The following is a 9,612-nucleotide window of genomic DNA, read 5'->3' as shown; positions in this document are numbered from 1 at the left end:
TCTTTCTTTTCCTCCTTTTTATTTAGTATCTTTATATAGATACTGTTTTGGATCCCTCTTTTAATTAATCATTTTGGAAAGAGGTGTTTCCAAACCAGTTATTTGCAGAGGTCTGGAGTAGAGGAGATACCAGGGCCATGTTTCAAAGTAGCTGGAATTTTTCTTAGAATCTGCAGTTTTGTGTGGGAAATTTTTTTTTTTTTTCACCCAGCCACTGGAGATAGGAAGTTTTGGAGTTTTCACAATTCAAAATCTCTTCTCCACTGCTACAGAGACAGATTGTTTTCCAAATATAAACTTTGTCGGCATGATCCCTTATCCAGTTCTCAGAATCTGGTCTGCAAGCTCCTGCCACCGGTCATTGCCAAGTTCATATTGTTGAAATGATTGAGGATTTCCACCCCGGGCAGGCATGCCTCCCAACTGTGAGAAGTGTACTTTTGCTGGCTGTTTCTCAGATTTGTAGCCACTGTGTCCTCTCTCCATTGTGTCTTATTTATTTAGATTCACTACCTTTTATCTCTTTTTCTCTTTAGATCCACTACCCTTTAACTACTTTGCTTTACCTGTTTATGGGCCTGGTCTATTAGCTGCCTCCTAGCTTCACTGAAAACGTCACTTGTGTTTTTGTCTCTCATTTTTTTTAATGGTATCTTTGTATAATTAATGGAAGAAAAGAGAAAATCCTGACTTTATGAGGCCATGTTCACATCAGAGACCTATGAGCTTTTAAATCTCAGCTTTACCTTGCCTTCTCTTTTTTTTCCTTTATTGGTCTTTCCAAAAAAAATGTATCGCTTTTATTGATCTTTACAAAGAACTAACTTTTGGCTCTTTTGATCCTCTGTGGCTTCTTCTCTCCTTTTCTTGTTTACTCTTATTTTTCCTTCCTTCTACCTCTGTGGTTGCTTTCCAATCTCTTAAGTTGGATGTTTAACTTACTCATTTTTAGAACTTATTTTTCTAGTACTTTCTTGAGCGTTGCTTTAACTGCATCCACAGATTCTGACATATAGTATTTTCATTCTAATTCAGTTTTTAATTATGTTTTAATTATGTTTCCATTATTATGTTTTACTTGGCACATGACTTATTTAGAAGCATTTTTAAAACTCCAAGTTTACAGGTTTTTAAAAATCTTTTATTCATTTTCAAAACTTTAGCAAACTTACACAGAAATCTCCAAGCCAACACTTATAGGTGAATCTGTCAACTTCAACAACCCTCTGCCCAATTAAACTAAGACAAAACAGCTTCATGACAAGGATTTTATTCAATCTGTGACATGGTATTACAAAGCTGACTGTAAACTGTATCATTCTCACTTATATTATAAAGGCCATGATGAATAATGGGTAAAAAAAAAAAAAAAAGGCAGAAAGCAGATCAAGCCCTGTATTTAAAACAGACTTGGTCTTCCAATGGCCCCCCCTTTCTTTTTAATCAATGGCAAAACATGATTTTTAGATCAAACTAATGCACAGATGACTTTAGATGAAAATGAAAAAGAAAATGAAATACGTAAAAGAATTTTGGATTTTTAAAACTTAAATTTAGAATCCCAAAGTGTTTTTCCAAGTTTGGGTAAAAAGAGTCCAAAAAAAAAAAAAAAAAACCCCTCAATGTTTTCTTCTACCTTATTTTTTGGGTTTAAACTCTCAGACGTTTGATCAAAGTGAGATACCACAGCATTTCAAAGAAATGATTGTTCAGAAAGATAATAAAGGTACAGTCAGGAACAAAGTGGAATCTTGTTAAGCCTTTTGGATCAGAAGAGAATGGCAACAGAACAGATAGTATTTCACCATGGGGCTTCCAAGGAAAGATCTCAGGGCACAGATGTATTTTTCTTTCCCACTGGCTGGATCTGCCATCGCTTCATACAAGTTAAATACAGATGGACCTTTTTGACAGCTGCTGTGTACGTACTGCAGGGTATGGACCCAGAATCTCAGAAGCAGCGCCCATCAATTCTAACAGCAGATGGCAGTGTTGCTCAAGCAGAAAGAAAACCAGTTTAAAGTACTGAAAAGGGGAATTCATGCAAGTGTAATAAATAGATATTTAAAAGTTTTTTAAAAAGCTGTTATGATCACTGCTTCAGTCAGTTGGAACATTCACAGAATAGCCTGAGACTTGAACAACACACTGCCCGCTTCCCCATTTTCTCCAGGCCACCTCAGCTGTCTTCTCTGTCAATTCCAGAACACCACTTCTTGATGGTAGAAGAAAAGCCACATGGCTGAGTCCTAGCTCTTGCCACTACAATCAGACAAACTCTGTGATATGCCAAAGATGAATCGCAACTTGGGTAGTGACAAGGAGGTGAAGGAGCTGCATTGTGTAAAACTTCAGACAGGATTAAAAAGAAAATGAAGACAAACCAACTGCGGTGTAGTTATGTCATGGGCTGCTTTACTCAGCAATGAAAGGAACAAACAAACTAGTGATTCACGCAACTACTCGGATGGCTTTCAAGGGAATTATGCTAAAAGCCAAAATCAAAAGGTTACAAACTGTGTGATTTTGTTTGTATAACACTCTGGAAAAGACAAGCTATAGTGATGGGGACTAGATCAGTGGCTGCTAAGAGGTGGGGGTGGAGAGAGGGTGTGACTATGGAGGGGCAGCATGGGAGAGTCGGGGTGTTGGCACTCTTTTGGATCCTGCTCATGGTCCTGGTTCTATGAAACTATACATGTACTAAAATGCATTGAGCTGTACATTTTCCCAAAAGTCAGTTTTACTGCACGATAATCTAAGAGAGAGAAGCTCTGAACCATTTTCCCAGAAATGAAATAATCTCTAAACAAAAACATTTTTTTCATAACTCTTTATGAATATGATCATTGAATCCCTTATTTCTTTCTTATTTTTCTTATTTTTGATACTGGCCTTTATTTATCTTTAACTTTCACAGCAATTCTTGGCCTTGATTTCCCTTCACATATTTTCAACACCTCCTATTTTCACGATGCTCCCAGATGTGCTAGAGTTTACCCCATATTACCTAAATTTCCTACACATGACACCTAAGGGAATAAAGTCAATGACTGGCCTAGAGAGAAGATTTGGCAAATTTAATATCTGTTTTTAAAAATAGAAGTCATTTTAAGAAATCCAAGCTGCTAAGCCAAATATTTTAATTCTGAAAATTGAAACATGAAACAGAAACATAAAAGCTTCTGTAGAGAGGATAGCATTTCAAAGCTCACTTCTACCAGGTGTCACGTCGCATCCTTTATCCTTTTAAGAGACTTAAAATTATGTATAAACATCACTATACCTACGTAATTTTAGTGAATGGCCGAGAGTTAAAGATGCTTTCAAAAAGAAATCCAAATAGAACAATAAAAATAAAACAAGTTCAACATGATCATATCAATTATGGTACAAGTTCTATGGTGGAAGCTGAAGCAGGCAGGCAAATGGGAGGATGAAGGAAATCGATGTCCATTTTTTCCTATGCGATAGCGTCTTCTCCTTACTCACACTTTTAATAACTTCTTTGATATGTTTATAGTAAACATACTTATTTTATATTCAATAGCTGATTATACCAGTATCTAATGTCTCTGTGGGTCTACTTTTGTTGTTTTGCCATTCATTCTGGCTTCCTACCCTACACATTTATTGTTTATTTGTTGAAACATCCTCAGTGGAAGTTTAATAATGCCTTGGATCAGAGTGTATTTGTATGAAATGGACTCTCATTAACCTCTGCAAGGCACCCAGAGGAAGTAAGGACCCAGATCTACTTTATTTTCCAAGGAAAAACTTTAAATGTCCACAAAGAGACAGAATTGTATAATAAATTCCCATGTTCCTATTACCCCAGCTTCAACAATGATCAACTTATGGACAATATTGTTTCAGTTATACCTCCATCTACTCACCTCCAGTCATACTATTATGAAGCAAACAGCAGACATTATAACGTTCTACCCATAAAGATATCAGTAGCTCTAAAGGGAATCCTTTCAAAATCATAATACTGTGAGCACACCTTAAAAAAAAAGAATAATTCTTTAATATCAAATACCCAGCAAGTGTTTAAATTTCCAATTGTCTTATAAATATCATATTTTTAAAGTTTGTTTGAATCAGGATCCAAATAAGATCTATATATTACAACTGGGTGATATGTTTCGGCATTTGTAATCTCTAGGTGTTACTTCTTTTTTTTTCCTTCACAATTTATTTGTTGAAAAAGAAACTCCGTAATTTGTCATGAATTTGGCTCATTGTGTCCCTATGGTGTCATTTAATATGTTCCTTTATCCCGTACATTTCCTGCAATTTGATAGTTGGATCAATAAAGACTTGATTGGGTTAGATTTAGGGGAGGGCAAGATACCTTCATAAGTAGTGGTATGTTCTTCCATCAGGTCACATGATGTCTAGATGTCTCTCTCTGTAATGTTTGTTAATTTATTTTAAAGCCTACAGCACCTGGTCTTCCTAGATGGTCTCCCATCCAAGTACTAACCGGGCCTGACCCTGCATAGCTTCCGAGATCAGACGAGATCAGACATGTTCGGGGCGGCATGGTCGTAGTACTCTCTATAATGTTAATAGCCAATCAATAACTGAATTAATTCATTAAGGGTTGCAAGAAAGGTGATATTCTAATTTTATTATTCCTTATTAATCTATTATCTGGAAATTTACAATAAATAGAAACATGTACTTACCTATTATTTGCTTATCAGTGTCCTTTTATTCTGATTCAGAGGAAATACCTTACTTTCTTACCCGTTCATGATTTTTAGGATATCTAGTCTGCCATTTCATCTGAAATGGTGAGTCTTTCATTCTTTACTACTGAGTCAAGAGTTCTTTCCTCAGGAAGAGCATCTTAGTGACAGAATTATAGATCACTAACATGTTAGTGTAAAATAGTACAAAAAGTTGACTCCTTAAGGCTAGCAAAGGCTAAATGATGATGACTATTAAAAGTTTGGCATGTAGTAGGCACTCAAATATCAATTCTTTTTTTCTTTTTTTAGGCGAGGTAACCTCACAGATTGTAAGGACCTTGTCAGTTTACAATCTCTTATTTTTTGTTTTTTATGCCTACAGCACCTGGTCTTTCCTTGGTGGTCTCCCATCCAGGACTAGCCAGGCCCAACCCTGCTTAGCTTCCCAGATCAGATGGGATCAGGCTTGTTCAGGGTGGCATGGCTGTAGACTCAAATATCAATTCTTAACAGCTTATAATGCAGTAATTTTTCTCTCTCAATTCTCTTTCTACCAAATACACATACACAAACACAAATTGTAAATGACTCTCAACCTTTCACAAATCAAATTCCAATCCAGCATTTTTATTCACTTACTCATCTATCATTACCTATTTAGCAGTTATGATGTACATATCTTGCTAGATGCTTTGGGGACTCTGAAAGATAATGGTTCTTCTCAAATTTAAATGTGTATGGGGGATGGCGGCGTGAGGCGCTCACTGGACCCTCTCCCTAGCAAAATAACCATATAACAGGTGAAAACTATTTTTAAAAACCTACCATTTAAAGTCTCTAGAAATTGTCCTAATGGCATACAGCAAATGAAGAAACATTTATTCAAGAAAATATATGAAAACTCAAACCAGTGAGCCTCTGTAGCATCTGAGCCTTGGTCCACTCCCGCCTCCACCCCCTTAGGTGGAAGCTCCACTCTGAGAAGATCTGGCCAAGAATATGTGGCCCCCTCTCCCTTCAGCTCCCAGTGAAGGTTGACCATATCTCATTGAGAAAGGCAGGCCGCCAGCATTTCTCATCCCTCCCTAGAGGAACCACAAAGAAAATAATTTAAAAATATATTCTAAAAATCACTAAAAGAATTCAATGTTACACTAGAAAATATTCATTGAATGCAAAGGCAAAAAGGAAAGATCGGAGGAGGAACAAAAAAGGCACGAGACATAGAAAACAAAAAGCAAACGGCAGACATAGATCAAACCATCTCATCTTAAATGTGAATCGATTAAGCCACCCAATGAAAAGTCAAAGACTGTCACACTTGGTTGAAAAAAAATATATCCAACTATATGCTCTCTATAGAAGTCACACTTTAGGTTCAAAGATACAAACAGATTGAAAGTAAAAGGATAGAAAAAGACATACCACGCAAACAGCAATTATAAGAGATCCGGAGTGGCTACACTAGTATCAGACAAAATGACAAAGCAGACTTTAAAAATGTTACAAGAGATAAATAGGGATGCTTTATATAATGATAAAAGTGTTAATCCATCAGGTAGACATAGTTATATATATATATATATATATATATAAAACTAGCAAAAGAGCCAGAAATATGATGCAAAAATGAACAACAGAATTGAAGGGAGAAATGGACATTTAAACAATAATAGTAGAAGACTTCAATGCTCAACTTTCCAGAGTGGATACAACAACTAGGCAAAAGATCAGCAAGGATACAGATGACTCAAACAACTCTACAGTCCACTAGGTCTAAGGGACCTATAGAACACTCCAACCAACAGCAGCAGAATGCAAAGTCTTCTCAAGCATACACAGTACAGTCCCCAGGACAGACCATATGCTAGGCCATAAAACAAGCCTCAATAAATTTAAAATGATTTAAACTACATTCTATGACCATAATGGAAATTAAATTCAGTAATAGAAGGACATTTGGAAAATTCGCAAATATATAGAAATGAAATGTCACACTTCTAATTAACCAATGGTTCAATGAAGAAATCACAAAAGAAACTAGAAAACACATTGAGTAAAATAGAAAATACAACATACCAAAACTTACAGGATGCAGCAAAAGCAGTGCTCAGAAGAAAATTTATAGCTGTGTGTTTTGTATTGTTTTATGAGATGATCAGTCAGGTTCAGTTGTAAGAGGAAACACAGAAGAGGCTTGGGAAAAAAACAAAGTGTATTATACTCATGGGTCCTAGAGACAGGAGTGAGGGCAGGACCGGTAGGGCCACCTGGGAAAGACACCAGGGTGGTCAGGAGGGAGGGGAAGCATTAGGCCAGAGCCTTTATTGGTATTTCCTCAGGAAAGGCAAGAGCAAGGTGATGCCTTTAGGATCTGTTAGTTTGAATAATTTAGGTGGGTTTTGGACTATCGGGAGTGGGTCCTGGATGCCTGGCACCGGCCCTGAAATGATTAAGGCAGAGGAACACTGCCTCCTGGGGTATACCTCTGCAGGGGGAAGCTTAAGGATTAGTCATTTCAAAGGAAGAGTTTACAGACTGACTTGTAATGTGAAAATAGGGAAAGGAAGGCATTGAAGATAGGTCTGAGGTTGGGAGCTCAACTAATTAAAAAAAGAAAGGAAATAAAAATGTGGAATCTGGTTTGAAATCACGAAAGTTCACCCAACCTCAAATATCCAGAGAGATCTGGCAACGTGCAACTTCTGAATTTTCCTGGAAAAATGCAGAGGTTTTCAATGAGAATATATTTATGTGTGACTTCTGTAGCTTTTAAAAAATCCATAAAATATAGCATTTGAGTTCCATACTTGCTGTGTAACTCTGGACACATCTGAGTGTCTTCCAAACTCACTGTATCACCAGGAGTGAGAATATCACTCCTTTAGCCTGTGATTCAAACACTCCATTTATTAAGTGTGGAAAAGAAATCCGTTATCTATCTATTCTACTCGGGTAGCAGTAAGGTGAATGTAAACATACCTCTCGGGGATAATCAATGTCTCAGAAGACAGGGAATGAGTACTAAGCACTGCAGCCCAAGTTTAAATCATCCTAATTCCCCTATCTGCCTTACTATTTTTTTAAGCAACATTTTTTTATTGTGCTAAGATACACATTACATAAAATTTGGCATTTTACAGTGTACATTTCAGTGGCATTAATTAAATTCACATTATTATACAACTATTACCACCATCTGCTTCCAAAACTTTCTCATCACCCCAAACAGAAACTCTATAACCATTACACAATAACTCTCCATTTCCCCCACCCTTAGCCCTGGTAACCTCTAATCTACTTTCTGTCTCCATGAATTTGCCTATTCTAGATGCTTTTTGTTAGTGGAATCATACAATATTTGTCCCTTTATTTTATTTAGCGTAATGTTTCCTAGGTCCATCCGTGTTGTAGCATGTAGCAGAACTACATTCCTTTTGCTGGCTGACTAATATTCCATCATAAGGACAGGCTACATTTTGTTTACCTATTCATCTGTTGATGGATGCTTGGGTTGCTTCCACCCTTTGGCTGCTGTGAACAATGCTATGAGCATTCACATACGAGTGTCTATTTGAGCCCCCGTTTTCAGTTCCTTTGGGTATATTCCTAGGAGTGGAATTGCTAGGTCGTGTGGTAATCCTATGTTTAGCTTTTTGAGGAATCTCTTCCTTATTTCTTTGAAGTCACTGGAAAAACTCATTCCATTTCACTTTCTGTTGTGTACGGAGCAAAATTACGCTCAGTCCTTTTTGTGGAACAGAATGCGAACATCTGGGCTCATTGACATGAAAAGTAGGTAAACTTTCTATTTGGTAGGCATTTCACTTAATCCTCAAAACTCTCAGAGGTACTGTTGTCTCTCGTGTGGAGAGGAAGACGCTCAAGGATCAGAAGTTGAATAGTCTAGCTGGATAAACACCTAAGTTGCTGAACTTCAAAGGTCCATTCTCTTTTACAGAGTCCATGATGGTATTTAACCAGAAAAGAGGCTGGAGCCAACAGAGGCAAAGAATAGAATTAAAATGCTAAGTTCTCTGGAGTGTTTGAGATCTTGCTCCCTAGCATATGTCGTCAGTTCGGGCTCAAATAAACTCATAAAAATTAATTAAATAAATAAAATGCAAAGTTCTCTCTGGGTTAGAAGAAAAACTGCCACAGGTGAGTCACTGACTTGAGATGAGAAGCATATCCTTGCAAAATGTTGGCTGTGTCATTTTTTTAGAACATCAGAGGAATAATTGAGATATTTTTATAAGCAAAAACACTGCAATCTGCCATTAGTGGGACTGTGCACAAACAGGGAGCAGAACCAAACCAGCTTATTTCTCTCTGTTCCTCTGTCTCGCATTTCTATGGAACAGGAATTGTAATTAACATAAGGATGACACTGAATCAAACAAGCTCTCCCCTGATACCTCTTAAAGAAACCTCTGCTGACTTCTCCGGTGAAGGCAGAAAAGAACTGGCAGTGTGACTCTTTTAGAAGGTGTTTCATGTACCTGGCAGTAAAGGTGAGTCAACAAGGATGATTCAGACATCCCAGAGCAAGCTATCTGTAAGAAGACTTGAGACCCACACTCATTAACGAGTTGTACCCACACCTTCTTCCCTGTCAATCTGGGCAGCTGCTGGGGTGAGAATTCCACCACCCACCTCTCTTCCCCAGCATTTGCTCCTGCTCCCTACCCCCATAAGAATTTAACTTTTGCGTGCCTACAAAATTTTAATTATCCTGTCTCAAAGCTGCTACAATCTGGCAAAGCAGCCCTCAAATCCTGGGTGAGGAGAAAGTTTGGCCAAAGTCCTTCCTCTCACCCCACAGAAACACCCATCCCTAGTACTCTCCCTTTCATCAACCTGCTTTATCACAGCTACAGCTCTTGTCACTCTCTGCACCGTGTTTATTTTC

General features: G+C 37.5%; 2 pseudogenes; both read right to left on the bottom strand.

The window, feature by feature from the left end:
* Positions 1 to 4,440: 4,440 nt before the first annotated feature.
* Positions 4,441 to 4,559, bottom strand: LOC120616743 (uncharacterized; annotated as a pseudogene).
* Positions 4,560 to 5,073: 514 nt separating this feature from the next.
* Positions 5,074 to 5,192, bottom strand: LOC120616736 (uncharacterized; annotated as a pseudogene).
* Between the last annotated feature and the right edge of the window lie 4,420 nt (positions 5,193 to 9,612).

This window comes from Pteropus medius, unplaced genomic scaffold (assembly GCF_902729225.1).
Source record: "Pteropus medius unplaced genomic scaffold, Ma_sr-lr_union100, whole genome shotgun sequence".
Classification (NCBI taxonomy): Eukaryota; Metazoa; Chordata; class Mammalia; order Chiroptera; family Pteropodidae; genus Pteropus; species Pteropus medius.
Note: the sequence above shows the minus strand (reverse complement) of the source record. Positions and strands in the feature narration are given on the sequence as shown.